Source organism: Rattus norvegicus, chromosome 18 (assembly GCF_021556685.1).
Source record: "Rattus norvegicus strain SHRSP/BbbUtx chromosome 18, alternate assembly SHRSP_T2T, whole genome shotgun sequence".
NCBI lineage: Eukaryota > Metazoa > Chordata > Mammalia > Rodentia > Muridae > Rattus > Rattus norvegicus.
The window spans coordinates 28,869,905-28,889,558 of NC_141551.1; the positions used below are offsets into that span (position 1 = coordinate 28,869,905).

Below are 19,654 nucleotides of genomic sequence, written 5' to 3' on the forward strand. Positions count from 1 at the left end.
TATCTTATCAAATGCAAATAGTGATATTTTGACTTCTTTCTTTCCAATTTGTGTCCCTTTGGCCTCCTTTTGTTGTCTGATTGCTCTGGCTAGGACTTCGAGTACTGTATTGAATGAGTGAGGAGAGAATAGGCAGCCTTGTCTATTCCCTGTTTTTAGTAGAATTGCCTCAAGTTTCTCTCCATTTAGTTTGATGTTGACTACTAGTTTGCTGTATATTACTTTTACTATGTTTAGGTATGGGTCTTGAATTTCTTACCTTTCCAAGACTTTTAACATGAAAGGGTATTGAATTTTGTTAAATGCTTTCTCCAAATCTAATGAGATGACCATGTGATTCCTTTATGAGTTTGTTTACATAGTGTATTACATTGATGGATTTTTGTATATTGAACCATCCCTGCATCCCTGGAATGAAGCCTACTTGATCATGATGGATGATTGTTTTGATGTGTTCTTGGGTTTGGTTTGCAAGAATTTCATTGAGTATTTTTGCATTGATATTCATAAAAGAAATTGGTTTGAAGTTCTTGTTTTTGTTGAGTTTTTGTGTGGTTTAATTACAGTAATTGTGGTTTCATAGAAGGAATTGGGTAGTGCTCCGTCTGTTTCTATTTCATGGAATAATTTGGACAGTATTGGTTTTGGGTCTTCTATGAAGGCCATACAAAATTCTGCACTAAACCCATCTGGTCCTGGGCTTTTTTAAATGGGAGACTATTAACAACTGCTTCTATTTCTTTAGGAGATATGGGACTGTATAGATGGTTTATCTGGTCCTGCTTTAACTTTGGTATCTGGAGTTTGTCTAGAAAAATAGTCCATTTCATTCAGAGTTACCAGTTTTGTTGAGTATAGGTTTTTTAGTAGGATCTGATGATTTTTTAATTTTCTCAGCTTCTCTTGTTTTGTCTCCCTTTTCATATCTGATTTTGTTAATTTGGATATTCTCTCTGTGCTCTCTGCTTAGACTGGCTGAGGGTTTGTCTATCTTGTTTATTTTCTCAAAAACCAGCTCCTGGTTTTGTTGATTCTTTGTATAGTTCTTTTTGTTTCTACTTGGTTGATTTCAGCCCTGAGTTTGATTTTTCCTGCTGTGTGCTCTTTTTTTGGGTGTATTTGCTTCTTTTTGTTCTAGAGCTTTTAGGTGTGTTGTCAGGCTCCTAATGTAAGCTCTCTCTAGTTTCTTTTTGGAGGAACTCAGAGCTATGTGTTGTCCTGTTAGTGCTGATTTCATTGTATCCCATACATTTGGGGATGTTTTGCCTTCATTATCATTAAATCTTAAATAGTCTTTAATTTCTTTCTTTATGTCTTCGTTGGCTAAGTTATCACTGAGTAGAGCATTGTTCTGCTTCCATGTGTATGTGGAATTTCTGTTGCTTTTGTTGTGGTTGAAGACCAACCTTAGTCCGTGGTGATCTGATAGGATGCATGGGATTATTTCCATCTTCTTGTATTTGTTGAGGCCTGTTTTGTGACTGATTATACAGTCAATTTTTGAGAAGATACTATGAGGTGTCAAGAAGAAGTTATATTATTTTGTGTTAGGATGTTCTATAGATATCTGTTAAGTCCATTTGGTTCATAACTTCTGTTCATTTTTCTGTGTCTCTGTTTAGTTTCTGTTTCCATGATCTGACCATTGACTGAGAGTGGGGTTTTGAAGTCTCCCACTATTTTTGGGTGTGATGCAATGTGTGCTTTGAGCTTTAGTAGGATTTCTTTTATGAATGTAGGTTTCCTTTCATTTGGAGCATAGGTATTCAGAATTGAGAGTTCATCTTGATGGATTTTTTCCTTTGATGAATATGAATGGTTCTTTCTTATCTTTTTTGACAACTTTAGGTGAAAGACAATTTTATTTGATATTAGAATGGCTACTCCAGCTTTTTTCTTGGGGCCATTTGTTTGGAAGATTATTTTCCAGTCTTTTACTCTGAAGTAGTGTTTGTCTTTGTCACTGAGGTATATTTCCTTTATGCAGCAAAATGCTGGGTCTTCTATACGTATCCAGTTTTTTAGACTATGTCTTTTTATTGGGGGGGGGAAATTGAGTCCATTAGTGTTAAGAGATATTAAGGAACAGTGATTTTTGTTTCCTGTTTTTTTTTTTTTGTTAGAGGTGGAATTGTGTTTGTGTGGCTCTCTTCTTTTGGGATTGTTTCAAGAACATTATTTTCTTGCTTTTTCTAGGGTTTAGTTTCCCACCTTGTGTTGCAGTTTTCCATCTGTTATCCTTTGTAGGGCTAGATTTGTGGAAAGATACTGTGTAAATTTGGTTTTGTCATGGAATATCTTGGTTTCTCCAGCTCTTTAAGGGAGTTATTTTTTTCTTTCTTAAAGTCCTCTATCATCATCATCAGATGTGATTTTAAACCCAAATCTTCCTTTTCCAGTGTGTTGGGTTATCCAGTATTTGCTTTGCTGCTACAACTGGTCTCTGAAGATGACAAGTAGTCTTGGTTTCTGTTGCTTAGGTTTCTTCGCTCGCCTCTCACCATCTGGTTGTCTCTGGTTTTAGCTAGTCTTGTTGTCTCTTACAGTGGCTTGACCCTTCTGTAAGCCTACATGTCAGCACTTCTGGATACCAGCTTTCTCCCAGCAGGGTCTGGATACAGAGAGCTATGTCACAGTGTCAGCTCCAGGTGCAGTCAGAAACTAGAAGTATCCTGTCCCAGACTGCTCCTGGGTTCCTGTGTCGAGAGGGTTCCAGGCAGGTTCCTCTTGGGCTAGGAATGTGAGCAGAAATGGTAGTCTCTCCTATGCTTGCAGGATTATCTACACTTCTGAGAGTCCAGCCCACTCCCTGATGGGATCTGTGTACAGAGAACTGTGATACTGGGTCAGCTCCTGGTGCAGGAAGAAACTGGAAGGATCCTGTCCCAGACTGCTCTTGGGTTCCTGTGTCCTGAGGGCTCCACATAGTTCCTCTTAGGCCAGGAATGCGAACAGAAGTGGTGGTCTCCCCTGTGCTCTCAGGATTGTTTACACTTTTGAGAGTCTAGCTGTCTCTTCCACAGAATCCAGGTATAAAGAGCTGTGGGACCGAGTCAGCTCCCAGTTCAGGCAGAAACCAGAAGCCTATTTGTCAGTTCTTTTTTAAAAACTGGATATATTTTTTATTTACATTTCAAATGTTATTCCCTTTCCTGGTTTCCTGTCCAAAAGCCCCCATCCCCTTCCCCTCTCCCTTCCCCATACGGGTGTTTCCACACCCATCCACCCCCCTTACCACCCCACCCCGAGACATTCCCCTGCATTGGGGTCCAACCGTTGCAGGACTAAGGGCCTTTCCTTCCATTGGTGACCAACAAGGCAATCCTCTGCTACATATGCAGTTGGAGCCATGGGTCAGTCCATGTATAGTCTTTGGGTAGTGGTTTAGTCCATGGAAGCTCTGGTTGGTTGGCATTGTTGTTCTTATGGGGTTGCAAGCCCCTTTAGCTCTTTCAATCCTTTCTCTAATTCCTCCAAACAGGGGTCCCTTTCTCTGGTCAGTGGTTTGCTGCTAGCATTCACCTCTGTATTTGACATGCTCTGGCCATGTCTCTCAGGAGAGATCTATATCTGGTTCCTATCAGCATGCACTTCTTAGCTTCATCAAAATTCCTGATAATAGAGCATAAGCCACTGGTGTTTGTTCAGGAAATTTTCCCCAGTGCCCAAGTGTTTGAGGCTCTTCTCCACTTTTTCTTCTATTAGTTTGAGTGGATCTTGTTTTATGTGGAGGTCCTTAATCCACTTGGACTTGAACTTTGTATAGGGTGAGAAGAATGGGTTGATTTGCATTCTTCTACATGCTGATTGCCAGTTGAACCAGCACCATTTGTTGAAAATGCTATCTTTTTTCCACTGGATGGTTTTAGCTCCTTCGTCAAAGAACAATTGACTATAGGTATGTGTATTCATTTTTGGATCTTCAATTCTATTCTATGGATCTACCTGCCTATCTCTAGTAATACCAGACAGTTTTTTAATCACTATTGCTCTGTAATACAGCTTGAGGTCAGGGATGGTGATTCCCCCAGAAGCTCTTTTATTGTTGAAGGTAATTTCTGCTCTCCTGGTATTTTTGTTATTCCACATGAATTTGAGAATTGCTCTTTCTTATTCTATGAAGAATTAGATTGGAATTCTGATGGGGATTGCATTGAATCTGTAGGTTGCTTTTGGCAAGATAGACATTTTTACAATATTAATCCTGCCATCCATGAGCATGAGATATCTTTCCATCTTCTGAGATTTTCTTCAATTTCTTCCTTCAGAGATTTGAAGTTTTTGTCACACAGATCTTTCACTTGCTTGGTTAGAGTCACACTGAAGTATTTTATATTATTTGTGATTATTGTAAAGGGTGTCATTTCCCTAATTTCTTTATCAGCCTGTTTGTCATTTGAGTAAAAGAAGGCTACTGATTTGTTTGAGTTAATTTTATATCTAGCCACTTTGCTGAAGTTGTTTATCAGGATTAGTAGTTCTCTGGTTTAATTTGTGGGGGTCACTTAAGTATACTAACATATCATCTGCAAATAGTGATACTTGATTTCTTCCTTTCCAATTTGTATCCCTTTGGCTTCCTTTTGTCATCTGATTGCTCTGGCTAGAATTTCAAGTACTATATTGAATGGGTAAGGAGAGAGTGGGAAACCTTGTCTAGTCCCTGATTTAGTGGGATTGCTTCAAGTTTCTCTCCATTTAGTTTGATATTGGTTACTGGTTTACTATATGTTGCTTTTACTATGTTTAGGTGTGGGTCTTAAATTCCTGGTCTTTCCAAGTCTTTTAACATGAAGGGGTATTGAATTTGTCAAATGCTTTCTCAGCATCTAATGAGATGATCATGTGTTTTTTTTTATGAGTTTGTTTATGTAGTGGTTTACATTGATGGATTTCCATATGTTGAACCATCCCTGCATCCCTGGGATGTAGCCTACTTGATCATGATGGAGGATTGTTTTGATGTGTTCTTGCATTTTGTTTCAAAGAATTTAATTGAGTAATTTTGCATTGATAAAGCTAAGGAAAATTGATCTGAAGTTTTCTTTGTTCAGTCTTTGTGTTGTTTAGGTATAAACATAATTGTGGCTTGATAGAAAGAATTGCATAGTGTTCCGTTTGTTTTTATTTTGTGAAATAGTTTGGAGCATATTGGAATTAGGTCTTCTATGGAAGTCTGATAAAATACTGCACTAAACCCATGTGGTCCTGGGTTTTTTTTTTGGTTGGGAAAATTTAAATGATGGCTTCTATTCTTTAGAAGTTATGGGACTCTTTAGGTGGTTTATTTGATCCTGATTTCACTTTGGTACCTGGCATCTGTCTAGAAAATTATCCATTTCATCCAGATTTTCCAGTTTTGTTGAGTACAGGCATTTTTAGTAGATTCTGATGATTTCTTTTGAATTTCCTCTTTCTCTTGTTATGTCTCCCTTTTCATTTCTGATTATGTTAATATACGTTCTCTGTGCCCTCAGATCTGGCTAAAGGTTTGTCTATCTTGTTGATATTTTTTAAAAACCAGCTTCTGGTTTTGTTGATTCTTTGTATAGTTCTTTTTGTTTCTATTTGGTTGGTTTAAGCCCTAAGTTTGATTATTTCCTGCTTTCTACTATTATTCCATGCATTTGATTCTTTTTGTTCTAGAGTTTTTAGATGTATTGTTAAGTTTCTAGCTTATGCTCTCTTTAATTTCTTTTTGGAGGCACTCAAAGCTACTAGTTTTCCTCTTATCACTGCTTCCATTGTATCCCATAAGTTTGGGTATGTTGTGCCCTCATTTTCATTAAACTATAAAAAGTCTTTAATTTCTTTCTTTATTTCTTTCTTGACCAAGTTATTATTTAGTAGAGCATTGTTCAGCTTCTATGTGTACGTGGACTTTCTGTCATTTTTGTTGTTATTGAAGACCAATCTTAGTCCATGGTGATCTGATAGCATGAATGGGATTATTTCAGTCATCTTGTATTTCTTGAGGCCTGTTTTGTGACTGATTATATGGTCAGTTTTGGAGAAGTTTCCATGAGATGCTGAGAAGAAGGTATACTCCTTGCTTTAGGATGAAATGTTGTATAGATATCTGTTAAATCCATTTGGTTCATAACTTCTGTTCATTTCACTGTGTCTCTGTTTAGATTTTGTTTCCAGGACCTGTCCTTTGCTGAGAGTGGGGTATTGATGTCTCCCACTATTATTGTGTGAGGTGCAATGTCTGTTTTGAGTTTTAGTAAGGTTTCTTTAATGAATGCAGGTTTCTTTTCATTTGTAACATAGATATTCAGTATTGAGAGTTCATCTTGGTGGATTTTTTCTTTGATGAATATGAAGTGTCCTTCCTTTTCTTTTTTGATAACTTTTGGTTGAAAGTCAATTTTATTTGAGATTAGAATGGCACCTCTAGCTTGTTTCTTGGGACCATTAGTTTTTTTTTCCAGTCTTTTACTCTGAAGTAGTATCTGTTTTTGTCATTAAGGTTTGTTTCCTATATGCAGCAATATGATGTGTCCTGTTTACATATCCACTGTGTTAGTCTATATCATTTTATTGGGGAATTGAGTCCATTGATTTGTAGAGATATTAGAGAACAATGGTTGTCATTTCCTGTTATTTTTGTTCCCAGAGGTGGAATTACATTCTGTGGTTATCTTCTTTTGTGTTAGTTGAAAACAAGATTACTTTCTTGCTTTTCTTAGGGTGTAGTTTCCCTCCTTCTGTTGGAGATTTTTTTGTAGGGCTGGATTTGTGGAAAGAAATTGTGTAAATTTGGTTTTGTTATAAAATATCTTGGTTTCTTCATCTATGTTAATTGAGAGTTTTGCTGGATATAGTGACCTGGGCTGGCATTCATGTTCTCTTATCGTCTGTATGACATCTTCTCAACATATTCTGGCCTTTAAGGTCTCTGTTGAGAATTCAGGTGTAATTCTGATAAGTCTGTCTTTGTTACTTGACCATTTTTCCTTTGTGCTTTCAATAATCCTATCTTTTTCCTGTGCACTTTGTGTTTTAATTATTATGTTACAGGAGGAATTTATTTTCTGGTTTCATCTGTTTGGTGTTTTGTAAGCTTCTCTGTAGGTTTATGGGCATCTCGTTTTTTAGGTTAGGGAAGTTTTCTTTTACAATTTTTTGAAGATGTTTGTTGGCCATTTGAGTTGGGAATTTTCACTCTCTTCTAAACCTATTATTGTTAGGTTTGGTCTTTTCTTTGTGTCCTGGACATGTTGAATGTTTTAGTTAGGAGCATATTGCTTTTTGTGTTATTTGTAATCCTTTCTTACTATTTCTGGCTTTACTTTTTTTTTGGATTTGAATTGTCATATAAGTAATTTTCTTCTCTGGTAGAAGTATTGTGTTATATCCTTACTGTGTACAATGACTTATAAAATTTTTCTTTTTTAAATGGTATGATTTCATCAACAATACATTTTGATATCTTATTTCACATAATTGCTTTAAATATTTACTTTCAAAGTCTGACCTCCATAATTGAAAATCATAATTTCTCAGTGAATTGGTTGCTTGAGAAAGAGAACATGACCTCTAGTAGAGTACAAAATAGCATTTGATTTTTTGATAGTCATAATGTTTTGTCATGGTAACAGAACTATCGAAGACTGGGCAAATTTTAAGAAAAAAATGTTCATTTTGACTTAAAGTTTTGGGAAACTAGGAAAGGCAAATAACACTATTTGAATCTGTTCAGCTTCGGTAATATACTGAATGTTGGTAAGTAGAGGGGTACACCCCAGAGACTGCCAGTAATTAATAAATTTAGCAGAAATTGAGCACATTAAGCCAGATTGGCTTTATAAAGCTCACTGTCTTTCCCAGAGAAGAGTACACAGATTGGCCATCCAATACTGAAGAGTCAGTCCTGAAAATATACACATACAAATAGGATTCTGAATGAGAAAAGGGAAGTGAAGTAATTATATTTTAACTAAAACTTATTTTAAAACCCTGTTCCCATGGTATCCAATCCAGTTCCAAGAGACCTAATGTACTACTGCAAGACTGAGGTGAGCATTAGTCATGTAATACAAAACTTCACCTTACAAAGATCCTTTCACCACCCAGTGGTGGTGGTGCAAGCCTTTATTTCTATCACTCAGGAGGCAAGGGCAGGCTTATTTCTGTGAGTTTGAGGCCATCTTGGTCTACAGAGTGAGTTCCATGGCAGTCAGATCTACACAGAGAAACACTGTTTAAAAAGTTCTATCACTTAATAATATTGTATTAATAACTAAGTTGTCAATATACAAACCTTTGGGGATACAAACCATATCACATGTTTTTTTTTCAATGAATTCAAAGTAAAAAATTTAACGTAGCTTTTGTTTGTTTTTTCATCTTTATTAACTTGGGTATTTCTTATGTACATTTCAATTATTATTCCTTTTCCCGGTTTCTGGGCCAACATCCCCCTAGTCCCTCTACTTCCCCTTCTCTATGGGTGTTCCCCTCTCCATCCTCCCCCCATTACTGCCCTCCCCCCAATAATCACATTCACTGGGGGTTCAGTCTTGGCAGGACCAAGGGCTCCCCTTCCATTGGTGCTCTTACTAGTCTATTCATTGCTACCTATGAGGTTGGAGCCCAGGGTCAGTCCATGTATAGTCTTTGGATAGTGATTTAGTCCTGGAAGCTCTGGTTGGTTGGCATTGTTGTTCGAATGGGGTCTCAAGCCCCTTCAAGCTCTTTCAGTCCTTTCTAAGATTCAATGGGGGTCCCGTTCTCCGTTCAGTGGTTTGCTGCTAGCATTTGCCTATATATTTGCTGTATTCTGGCTGTGTCTCTCAGGAGAGATCTACATTCGGTTCCTGTCAGCCTGCATTTCTTTGCTTCATCCATCTTATCTAATTGGGTGGCTGCATATGTATGGGCCGCATGTGGGGCAGGCTCTGAATGGATGTTCCTTCTGCCTCTGTTCTAAACTTTGCCTCCCTATTCCCTGCCAAGGGTATTATTGTTCGCCTTTTAAAGAAGGAGTGAAGCCTTTGCATTTTGGTCATCCTTCTTGAATTTCATGTGTTCTGTGCATCTAGGGTAATTCAAGCATTTGGGCTAATAGCCACTTATCAATGAGTGCATACCATGTGTGTTTTTTTGTGATTGGGTTACCTCACTCAGGATGATATTTTCCAGTTCCATCCATTTGCCTATGAATTTCATAAAGCCATTGTTTTTGATAGCTGAGTAATATTCCATTGTGTAGATATACCACATTTTCTGTATCCATTCCTCTTTTGAAGGGCATCTGGGTTCTTTCCAGCTTCTGGCTATTATAAATAAGGCTGCTATGAACACGTGGAGTCTTTGTTATATGTTGGGGCATCTTTTAGGTATATGCCCAAGAGAGGTATAGCTGGGTTCTCAGGTAGTGCAATGTCCAATTTTCTGAGAAACCTACAGATTGATTTCCAGAAAGGTTGTACCAGTCTGCAATCCCACCAGCAATGGAGGAGTGTTCCTCTTTCTCCACATCCTTGCCAGCAGCTGCTGTCCCCGGAGTTTTTGATCTTAGCCATTCTGACTGGTGTGAGGTGGAATCTCAGGGTTGTTTTGATTTGAATTTCCCTTATGACTAAAGATGTTGAACATTTCTTTAGCTGCTTCTTAGCCATTCGGCATTCCTCAGCCGTGAATTCTTTGTTTAGCTCTGAACCCCATTTTTTAATAGGGTTATTTGTCTCCCTGTGGTCTAATTTCTTGTGTTCTTTGTATATTTTGGATATAAGCCCTCTATCTGTTGTAGGATTGGTAAAGATCTTTTCCCAATCTGTTGTTTGCGGACAAAACTGAATTTTAATGGCTTCAGATGATTAAAAAAAACTTGGATGTTGTCTAGTGTGGTTTTAGATTTTTTTTCTAAATCTACTTTATTTAGGCTTCTTGAATACTTCAACCTCCCTTCTAGATGACCAACCAGAGGTAGGGCAAGAAGAAAGTTTATAGGAAAAGAGGGTTGTGGCCTTGTTTAGAAGTAGTTCTTTGGAGTGATTCCACTCTTCATTGTCAGGATTACAGCAGCCCAGTGCAATAGCAAACACCATTCATGATCTGTAGTAGCAGCTCATTCCAGTATAAATTGGCTCTAGTCAGCAGAAGTGGTTGTTGAAGACCAGGGAAGCCTTGCTTGGCCAGGGAAGACCATCAAAGACCAGAGAAGGGTAGTAAAGGATAACAATGCAAAACTGACCTCTCACTGTATATGGGGTTCCATTTATACCCTTTGCAAACATCATGCACCCTCTCAAGCATCTGCTCCAATAAAACATGAATGCCCTCTTTTCTGTCTGCTTCAGCAAAGCATCCTCTCACAAGACAGCTTTCAGAAACACAACACATGACACAAGTGAGTCTCAAAAGAAACCAGAAATTTCCATTTCAGACTGGAGTTTCAAGGATAAAATTAAAAAGTCACAAAGGCCGTGAAAAACAAGCTGACATAGTTCATGAAATAGGAAAATAAGTACAGGAATTAAGGCCACACCCAAAGTAGCAAAATAGTGAACAGCCAGCCCCTGCTGTCATACAGCCTGCACAGAGGGTTGGGAAAGGTTCAGTGGAGCACTCCTTCATTACTGTGTGTGAGTCCTGTGATTGATACCAGCCCTGTAAGAAGTAAAGAAGAAAAACCAAAGACAAAAGCAAAATCGAATAGCAATGTATAATATGGTTGAAAAATAAATGAAAATAAGAAATAAATTCAGGGAAATAATGAGTAAATTCAACAGACATAAAAAGTGTATCTTTGAAGCAGGAAAAGGACATCGAATATATTCTCAATGAATGTCATTAAAGAAATAGAATACATGGTAAAGGGGAAAATACAAAGGCATTATTTAGGAGGAAATATAAAGCCAGGGCTGGTGGTATACACTTTTGATCTCAGAGCTCAGAAGGAAGAGGCAAAGTGGATCTCTATGAGTTTGAGGTCAGCCTGATCCACATTGTGAGTTTCATGACAGCCAGAGCTACATAGAGAGACTCTGTAGCAAACAAACAAACAAACAAACAAATGAAAAACGAAAAGGAGAGAAAGATTGGGTTTTGCCAAAAAGAAAAAAGAAATTGGAATTTGACTTTTGAGAACATCTAGGTTGCTTTCAGGACAGCAGATAGGCATTAAGAATGATTCGCCTTATCAGTTAAACTGCAGTTTTGGGGTATAAGATCATACATACAATATCCAAAACAAAAGGGCTAGTGCTTTCTTTACCTTTTTAGCTGATTGACTGCTTCTGAGGGCCACAGTTTAAAAGTAAAATAAAAATTATATGTATATACAATATTCTGATAATTGCGTAAAATTATGCAAGTGAGTACATACAGAGTTATAGTGCAGATTCATAAAGAAAGGTTAGAAGATAAGTCATATAGAAAAACCAGTTCCTTGGAAACTTAAATCTCACAGTGACTTGTTATTGGTAAAAAGTTTAAATCAAACAAATAAATGGTGTGAAATGGTAGTGTTCATTAAGAGTGTTTAGCCTTTTATTTTGTATCTGAGACTTAGTTAAAATCAGAAACTAATATGATACAGACTTCTATGTTCAGATTTCTTACTCTGTTAGACTTAATTCAGGTGCTTGATTAAGCTATTTTATAGGGTTAAAATTTACTTAATGTGAAGGTTATGCTCTATTTGTTAATTTCCATAATGCTTAAAATCCTTCCAGGGAACAGTACAAAGCATTAGGAAGCTTTCATGTAAAGCATAAGTTTTCCTGATGAGCTCTTTGGTGGATAACAGGTTTCTTGTTTGGTTTGAAAACACCTAAGAGAAGTGCATGTAAAGTGGTCAGCAATCTTCTGTCCTTATACCTAAAGAACAAGTTAAAATGGGGGGTTTTATATTAATAATCTGAGCAACAGACCTCAGGCAGAAATCATGATTCCGTTTTGGTTTTTGTTTGGTATTTTGCTTATTTTCCACTTTAAGTTATACTTTCAGTTAAACAAAACCTTGGAAATACTTTGATCAGGAGAAAGTGTGGAGAACATCTTAAAGGTTTTGCTAAAGAGACATTTTGTCAATTTAGGATTTGATGCTCATTTGGCTGTGCTATCAAAATGGCAAATATAAGGGCTGGAGAGATGGTTCAGTGATTAAGAGCACTGGCTGCTCTTGCAGAGGACCTGGGTTCCACTCCCAGTACCCATGCAGCCTCTCTTAAAATTATTTGTAACTCCAGTCTCTGCCTCTCTTACAACTCCAGTGCCCTCTTCTGGCCTTCGCAGGCACCAGACATGCATGTAATATAAAAGCATACACAGATAAAACACCCATACACATAAGATAAAAAAAATCTAAAAATTTAAAGGGGCAGATATATTTGGCCTTTATCATTGGACAAGTCTTTCTATTAACCATTGTTTCTCCATAAATTCTAGTTTATATGGACAAGAATGCAATGCCATGGGGAGAGTTTGGAAGATGTATGGTGGGGATGGCCCTCCGGAGCTATCTTTCTGTTCAGGACTCAAATGAGATGCTTTGATAGTGGCTGTCAATGATGGTTTGAACAGGGAGATAATAAGAAGAAAAACTAAAAAAGATGTAATGTTGCCTATGATTTTTGTATGAATTTCCCATGCTGATTCTGTTTTTCTTCCTTAAATCTTAGTCTATACCACCCCCCCCCCACAACACACACACTGTCCTCCCTGATTTGGCTCAGAATTTCTCAACCTGATGGAATTGCAGGTTTGACTTAAGGTCTAAAACTAAAGAGGACCTCTCAAATGTATACAGCTGTCCAGCTGTATTTATTCTACTGTGAATACGTGGGGAAATGGAAAGAATAATCTTACATCCCTCAACAGTCAGCCTCGCTAGGCTAAGCTAAGAGGAGAAAGTGCAAATCCTACCCCCTGGCAGATGAATGATCATTCACTGTGTTCTGGAAATTTGGTGAGGGACAAATTCATTTTTATGGGCTGTTTTCACACCTGGTAAAGTCTGTTAGTGATGTCCACACCATGGCGTGCGTCTTGCTTTACTTTTGACTCAAATTTGTTAAAGTTTGCTTTGATTGGGAAAGTGAGGACACGTTTGCCATTTTCATTGCGCTGTGCTGCTTCCTATTATTTCTAGTTCCCTGATGAGAATCTGCCTGTGATGCCCAGGGGGAAATTGGTATTTGGTGGAACACTGCAGTTAGTAATTCCGCTTTTGGTCTTAAGAAGAGAATGAGGAAATTGTCCATTTAAGTCAACGAATTGAAAACAGAGCATTTCACGTAAAAGTCGAGAGAATTGTGTGATTAACATACATGTGTAGTCATTAACATTCAAAAATCGTCACTAGTTTCAGACAGCTCTATGAGCATAAAATACAGAATTGTGGGAACTTCACATTCAGGTTTTTGCTTTGTAAGTTTTGATCCTCAGGGGCTCTGAATAAAGGTATCAAATGAAAGATTCGAATGAGCAATTTAGTGTTTAATATTTAATTAAATCGTTCTTCTTCAGCTCACCCTTCAAGGAAAGAGGCTGACTGCAGGGTGCTAGGAAAACACGTGGATTTCTTTCTCTTCAAATAGAGATGCTTCTTGTCAAACTGATCATTATTCTCTCTGTAGATCAGGTTGAAAGCGAAAGTTGCTTCCCTTTGCTGCTTTCTGTTTTCAGGGAATGAATTTTGGGCCCTGGCCACACTGTGCTGAAGAACACCAGTCAGTGCTTTCTTTTTCTCCACATGATCGTAGGTCCTCTTTGGGGATAGTTGGCAAGCTTGTGGTTTTGCTTCTTAGTTTTGACAGGTTGATGACATCTTATTATCTCCAGAGAGTCTAGGGTGGCTTGAAAAGAAAGGGCGGGTAGTTACTCCTAAGGGGAGAAAAAAAAAAAAAAAACAGTTCGCTGAAAAATCGGAGCACAGAACCTTGCTCCCGCTGGCTCCACTGCCTCCAGCAAGCCAATCTAGAGGAAGTTTGAAATGAACACCAGTGTTGGTCCCCAGAGACCCACCTTGTCGCCCCGTATTAAACCAGCAATAGCCGACCAAGAGCCCAACAGCCACAAGTTTACCTAGGAAATGTCACTAGCAGGAGGCGTGTCAGTTCTTCCAGCATCTTTCAGGTCCAGACCAGCACTAGTGGCCAGGCACAGGAAAGACCCCCCAGCCTTGGGCGAGCGCGGACTGAGCCTCCCCACCCGTGCAGTTTACCTCTTTACCCCTAGGCGGCGCTGCACTCCTCCTCACGTAGCACAGCTTATCCTGGGCGTAGCGACAGTGGCCGCAGCACTTCGAGCTTGCAGTGCAAGCAGGCAGACCAGCTCTCACGTTTTACAGGCTCCTTCTCTCCAGGAGTTCGGAGCATGGTCCCGGGTCGCCGTAGCTGGAGCGTGGACGCCGAAAGGGAGGATGGTGGGCTGGGGGATGGCAGTTTTGTGCTGGTGGGTCTCTTGTGGTGCTGCAGCGGGACAGCTGGAGTACTCGGTGTTGGAGGAGACGGAACCCGGAGTTACTGTAGGCAATATCGTCTCGGACTTGAAGCTGTCAGCAGCTGCTCTGTCCTTGCGGAACTTTCGCTTCCTTTCCAACCACAGAGAGCCCTACTTCGGGGTGGACCTGGGCAGCGGTAGCTTGGTGGTTCAAGAACCAGCGGACCGCGAGCGGCTGTGCGGGACCAAAGCTGCCTGTATCCTGACATACGAGCTAATGTTCGAGGACCCTCTGGAGCTGCACAAAATGCGCGTTCGCCTCCTAGACACCAACGACAATTCACCCATCTTCCCTGCTGGAGATGTGCACCTGCACATCCCGGAGTTTCTGCCACCCGGATCCCGGTTCATTCTTCCGAGTGCCCAAGATGCTGATGTGGGAAGCAACGGGGCACTAAGTTACAGCCTAAGCATTAGCCAACACTTTCACCTGGATATGGGGTCACGGGTCGATGGTAGCAAATACCCAGAGTTGGTGCTGGAGAAAGCACTGGATCGAGAGCAACGGGACACCCACCTGCTGGTGCTTACTGCTCATGATGGTGGCCTGCCTGCACGCTCTGGAGCTGCTCAAGTCACTATCACTGTGGTGGACACCAATGACAATGCACCTGTATTTGAGCACTCCGTATATAGTACCAAGGTTCCAGAGACTGCACCCAATGGAACTGTGCTATTCCACGTTCAAGCCTTGGATCCGGATGAAGGATCCAATGGAGAAGTCTGGTACTCCTTAAGCAATAGCACACCAGCAGAGCTGAGGCACCTCTTTCACGTGCATCCTAAAAGTGGGGAGGTCCAGGTAGCTGCTACACTAGGTCCACCAGAAACGTTGTTGGAAGCATTTATTGAAGCAAGAGATGAAGGGACTTTTAGCTTAGCTAGCACTACTAAACTGCTTGTGGAGGTGACTGATGTGAACGATCATGCCCCCCAGATAGAGTTCATGACCTTCTTGAGCTCAGTACTTGAGGATGCAGCTCCTGGCACAGTAATTGCTCTCCTGAGTGTTAAGGACGAGGACCTGGGTTCCAATGGTAAGGTCACTTGTAGCATGTCCAGCAAAGGCCCATTTCAGTTGAAGGCTTCCTTTGATAGCTACTACAAGTTGCTGACTGATGGGCCCTTGGATCGGGAGCGAGCAAGTGAATACCAGATCCTAATCGCTGCTTCAGATGGCGGCTCACCCCCATTAAGCACCAGAAGGACACTCACTGTGTCTGTTGCTGATGTGAACGATAACACACCAAGCTTTCCTCAACCACAACAGGAACTTTTTGTGGTTGAAAACAATAGTCCCGGAGTTTCTTTAGGCAGTGTGTTTGCTCAGGACCCAGATCTGGGGGAGAATGGCCTTGTCTTGTATGAGCTGTTGGATGTCATTTCTGAAGGGATGCCACTTCCCTCCAGCTTGGTGTCAGTGGAACCAACCAGTGGTGTTATCACTGCCAAAAATTCCTTTGACTTTGAACAGCTCAGGGGTTTTCACTTCCAAGTGGAAGGCCGAGATGGTGGCATTCCTCCCAGAAGTGCAACAGTGACTGTGAACTTGTTTGTGGTAGACAGGAATGACAACGCTCCAGACATCTTGTTTCCCTTGCCTAGAAATGGCTCTATCCCGGTGGAAAGAGTGTCCCGCTCTGCCCGAGCTGAACACCTGGTCACAAAAGTGGTAGCAGAGGATGCAGACAGTGGTTCCAATGCCTGGCTCTCCTACCACATCTCTCAGGCTTCTGACTCTAGTCTTTTCAGAATTTCAGTCAACACGGGAGAGCTGCGTACTGCACGTTTAGTTTTTCCCACTGATGCTGTTAAGCAGAGCGTGGTGGTAGTGGTTCAGGACCACGGAGAGCCACCGCTTTCTTCCTCTGTTACTCTGGGTGTACTGTTGAGCAATGCTGCTCCTCAGGTCTTTCCAGACTTTGAAGACATCTGGGAACCAGGAACACAGCTTTCTGCCCGGAACTTGTACTTGGTAATAGCCCTGGTCTGCATTTCCTTTTTATTTCTGGGGTGCTTGTTTTTCTTTGTGTGCTTCAAGTCGAACCAGAGCCCAGATTGTTGCTCTCAGAGCTTCTGTCATTCTCCAGAAAATGTGAGACACGAGAGGACGATGGCTTCTAGTCATTGTGTGACATCAGCCACAATAGATGTCACCGCAGTCGAGAGACTTTGTCAGACACATCTCTATCAAGCCTCTCTGGGACCTGGTTATGGTAGTAACAGCTTGCTCTTGCATGGGAAATACCAGGTTGCTGATCTGAGAAATCTGGCCCCTGGTATAGGACTGAATTTGCCAATATCCTGTATTCAGATTCGGAATAGGAAAGGGGATCATACAAATGTGAATGCCATGGTAAGCACATCTTATGGGGTTTGACTCCTCTGGCAAGGAGATAGTTACTAGCTATGTTCTAGAATATTTCTTAGATGAGTCTTTCTTTGGTTTGCACTTAACCATTTGAATACTTTCTCAATATGTCAAGAATTCTGGGAACATGCATTAGAATATTGTTCTAGAACTCAGGGAATTTAGTTATTATTTTTTATAAAGTAAATGTTAAAGATTGACTGACTGTGTGTGTGGGGTGGAGGGGTGTATGTGTGTGTGAGTGTATTCATGCACATGTGTGGAACATGGTATGCCTGTAGATGTTAGAGAGAACGGGTTTTCTCTTTCTATCATGTGGGTTCTGGGTACTGAACTCAAGTTGTCAAGCACCTTTATCTGCTGGACCATTTCATATAGTTTATTCCTGAGAAACATTAAAAGCTAGCAAGATCTATACTAGTAATGTGGAAAACTAAAATTAAAGTTAAAGATAAAATTAAAGCCTAAAGTTGAAGATGAAGAAGTGCTGGAGGGTTCTCTGGGCAGCGGCTATGAGAAGGACTCCTCAAAGCATCCTAAAGTGAAAGGCCACATGAGCATGCGTGTCATGAATCAAACACAGAAGACACACTCAGACCGCTGTGATACTCCTGAAAAGACTCACTGGAGATGTAGAATAAGTGTCAGTGGATACCCATCAAAGATAGCGATAAATCATGAGTGAATGTCTGCATGGAAGGAAGGAATCACGGTCAGATTTGTAGAAGAGATATGAAATTTGACTTTGGTCTTGAATAATATATTAATAAAATGTGGCATATTCTGTATCCTATACTTTTATTGAGTATCAGTGGGGAAAATTCCCTTTGAGAAATGCTGCTTAGACATAGCTGGTAGCTCCACAGTACTCTGTAAATACAGAAAAATTACAAGCATCTCTCAGAATGTCTATTGGTATTGACATAAAGAAGGCAACACTAGTGGGTAAATGACTTGACTTTTATGTTGTTTTTATCAAGCATATTTTTCCAAAAAGAAAAATGAGCACTTTTTGTCAGTCTATGTGTCTTCAGAGTTATCTTTATTTTTCAGAATCCGTTCAACATGGACTCATTTTCTTATTATTTTAGGAGCTGGTGCATTTGAGAATGACATACCTAATACAAGTTAAGTAAAATACTCCAGTGGCTTTTGGAATTTCAACAAAATTGAATGGAGTTAGGTCAATGCATTTTACACCATTACTATTATACATTATTATTTTCTGCTATATTCTAGAAATAATCATGAAAACAGGGAATTATGAACACAGAAATCAGGGAAGGAAAGTGAAGCATGTCTTGCTTCACTCTAAGAAATGAGGGGAAATGGCTTAAGAATTATTCCTCTCTCAATTATGGTACTACAAGTACAAAAGATTCAAAGTATTATAATTTTATATATTTACCATTTCTTGTGCTATTATAAGGGCTAAATGTAAACTATACCTACTGAATGAATTAATAACTATACAAATAATGGATTGAAATATGAACGCTTCAACATGTGGTTCACATATATACCTATAGTTAATACTTTAATGGCTGTTTCCAAATATAATGAATTTCCAAATACCAGGAAATGGTTCGCCAGAGGAACTTTCTGGCCTTAAAACTAGCATGAAAACACTTAAGTGCTATATTTTGAAATAAGCATGACTCCAGTTCTTAGATGGCTAAGAATCAAGAATCACATCATTACATCATGAAACTTGCAGAAAATGCTACCTATAAAATCTCAGTGTTAAGGGAGGAAATTGCAGTGTTCCAATGTTAACCATTCAAGCATCAAAGTTCATAAAATATAAGTACCATTCATTTGCATAACTTTTGTTTTTGTTTTTGTTTTGTTTTGACACTGGGTTTCAGCATGTAACCCTGGTCTGGAACTTACTGTGTAGACCAGGTTGACATCGAACTCATAAAAATCAGCCTAGGTCTGCTCCCCAGGTGCTGTGAACAAATGTATAGATGATCATTCCTTGATCATTGCTTTTGTGAAAAAGAGGATAAGGGTATTAAGGATAGGACTAGTTTGAGAAATTGCTGTGACTAGAAAAGAGAAATGTTGGCCATAATAAAGGCCAATGGATATGGAATTTTAAAAGGAAAATGAGGTCTTGATTTTTTTAAAAGAAGTAGGCTGAACAGATGCCTCAGTATATAAGAGTACTTGCTATGAAAGCATGAGAACTTAATTTTGAATCCCCACCATCCATGCAACACTGTAGGCATGCCTACAAACAGTACTTGTGTTGCCTGGCAGAGACAGGCTGGTTCTCAACACCACAAGACTAACTGGACAAGCCCAACTGTGTGTTCAGTTCAGTGAGAAATCCTGTCTTATTTCAGGTAGAAGACCCCCCCATACTCCCTCTAGCTTCTGCACGTGGAGCATGGGTGTATACATCTGCAGTCCCACATGAATGTTTCGCCTCCCCTGACAAAATAAACTAAAAAATGATAGCAAAGGAAAAAAGGCCCCTTTCACATTTTGATCTTATATGAAAGATAAAGCGGCAGGGTTATGTGGAATCATCTGTTTATATTTTGTTAATTTCTAAGTTACTTTCTCCTTTTAGTTGGCTTGCAATATATTGGTAATTTATAACATCAAACATTGTTTGCTCGAGAAATCCAGTCAAACATGGATTTCATCTTCATTTCCATACTGAGCTATGTAGCAGATACAATCAACAAAAAATCTACTGTACAACAAATAATGTGCCTCTCGCCATTGTTTTGTTTTGTTTTTCTGTTAATATACCCAATTCCTTAAATTGGTATCTAAGAAGATACCCTTGGTGGGTAAATTTGGACTTTCCATTTA

General features: G+C 39.6%; 13 protein-coding genes and 1 long non-coding RNA gene across 14 annotated transcripts in view; 13 read left to right on the forward strand and 1 right to left on the reverse strand.

The window, feature by feature from the left end:
• The window catches only part of Pcdha1 (protocadherin alpha 1), a 264,765-nt gene that overhangs the window by 149,239 nt on the left and 95,872 nt on the right, over positions 1–19,654 (forward strand). The window lies entirely within an intron of this gene.
• The window catches only part of Pcdha2 (protocadherin alpha 2), a 255,785-nt gene that overhangs the window by 140,259 nt on the left and 95,872 nt on the right, over positions 1–19,654 (forward strand). The window lies entirely within an intron of this gene.
• Pcdha3 (protocadherin alpha 3) overlaps positions 1–19,654 on the forward strand; it is a 249,612-nt gene that overhangs the window by 134,086 nt on the left and 95,872 nt on the right. The window lies entirely within an intron of this gene.
• Positions 1–19,654, forward strand: part of Pcdha4 (protocadherin alpha 4) — a 243,172-nt gene that overhangs the window by 127,642 nt on the left and 95,876 nt on the right. The window lies entirely within an intron of this gene.
• Positions 1–19,654, forward strand: part of Pcdha5 (protocadherin alpha 5) — a 235,590-nt gene that overhangs the window by 120,063 nt on the left and 95,873 nt on the right. The window lies entirely within an intron of this gene.
• Positions 1–19,654, forward strand: part of Pcdha6 (protocadherin alpha 6) — a 228,659-nt gene that overhangs the window by 113,133 nt on the left and 95,872 nt on the right. The gene's annotated exons all lie outside the window — the stretch shown is intronic.
• Positions 1–19,654, forward strand: part of Pcdha7 (protocadherin alpha 7) — a 222,498-nt gene that overhangs the window by 106,972 nt on the left and 95,872 nt on the right. The gene's annotated exons all lie outside the window — the stretch shown is intronic.
• The window catches only part of Pcdha8 (protocadherin alpha 8), a 216,569-nt gene that overhangs the window by 101,043 nt on the left and 95,872 nt on the right, over positions 1–19,654 (forward strand). The gene's annotated exons all lie outside the window — the stretch shown is intronic.
• The window catches only part of Pcdha9 (protocadherin alpha 9), a 211,291-nt gene that overhangs the window by 95,764 nt on the left and 95,873 nt on the right, over positions 1–19,654 (forward strand). The gene's annotated exons all lie outside the window — the stretch shown is intronic.
• Pcdha10 (protocadherin alpha 10) overlaps positions 1–19,654 on the forward strand; it is a 204,937-nt gene that overhangs the window by 89,411 nt on the left and 95,872 nt on the right. The window lies entirely within an intron of this gene.
• Positions 1–19,654, forward strand: part of Pcdha11 (protocadherin alpha 11) — a 197,937-nt gene that overhangs the window by 82,411 nt on the left and 95,872 nt on the right. The window lies entirely within an intron of this gene.
• Pcdha12 (protocadherin alpha 12) overlaps positions 1–19,654 on the forward strand; it is a 192,027-nt gene that overhangs the window by 76,501 nt on the left and 95,872 nt on the right. The window lies entirely within an intron of this gene.
• Pcdha13 (protocadherin alpha 13) overlaps positions 1–19,654 on the forward strand; it is a 179,018-nt gene that overhangs the window by 63,488 nt on the left and 95,876 nt on the right. The gene's annotated exons all lie outside the window — the stretch shown is intronic.
• On the reverse strand, positions 13,199–14,169 carry LOC147999738 (uncharacterized). Its single transcript, XR_015642896.1, has 2 exons — positions 14,038–14,169; positions 13,199–13,836 (listed from the first exon to the last, which is right to left on the reverse strand). It is a non-coding gene; the product is annotated as an uncharacterized LOC147999738 (long non-coding RNA).